This window comes from Saprolegnia parasitica (genome assembly GCF_000151545.1).
Source record: "Saprolegnia parasitica CBS 223.65 unplaced genomic scaffold supercont2.1, whole genome shotgun sequence".
Classification (NCBI taxonomy): Eukaryota; Oomycota; class Saprolegniomycetes; order Saprolegniales; family Saprolegniaceae; genus Saprolegnia; species Saprolegnia parasitica.
The window spans coordinates 692,085-692,861 of record NW_012156395.1 but is presented as its reverse complement, the minus strand read 5'-3'; positions in this window follow the sequence as shown (position 1 = coordinate 692,861).

Below are 777 nucleotides of genomic sequence, written 5' to 3'. Positions count from 1 at the left end.
TCTCGGCCTCGTCGGCGACGTCGATGCTGGATTCAGTCGGAGCCAAGTCGTCGTCAACTACTGCAGTTGTCGAGTTGTCAGTCGCCGTGGTTTTGTCCACGACCGCTGGCGCCGTCGTGACAGCGTCTGCCGGTGGCGACACGTCGGCAAGAGTCGCATCTTGGACGGCTTTGGGAGCTAGTGCATCTTCGACCGGAGCAACATCTTGGACAGCTTTGGCAGCCGGCGCTTCGTCGACCACGTCTTGTACGGCTATAGCAACTGGTGCTTCTTCGACCGCAAGTTGGACGGCTCCGGGTGCAGGCGCTGCTTCAACCGCATCGTGGACGACGTCGGTGGCCGGCGCTTCTTCAACCGTATTTTGGACGGCCTCGACGGCTGGCGCTTCTTGCACCGGAGTCGCGATCTTGGTGGCTTCATCCGTTTGCAGTGGCGTAGCAACGTCCGACGGCAGCGCCGCTTTGTGGGTCTCGGCCTCGTCGGCGACGTCGATGCTGGATTCAGTCGGAGCCAAGTCGTCGTCAACTACTGCAGTTGTCGAGTTGTCAGTCGCCGTGGTTTTGTCCACGACCGCTGGCGCCGTCGTGACAGCGTCTGCCGGTGGCGACACGTCGGCAAGAGTCGCATCTTGGACGGCTTTGGGAGCTAGTGCATCTTCGACCGGAGCAACATCTTGGACAGCTTTGGCAGCCGGCGCTTCGTCGACCACGTCTTGTACGGCTATAGCAACTGGTGCTTCTTCGACCGCAAGTTGGACGGCTCCGGGTGCAGGCGCTG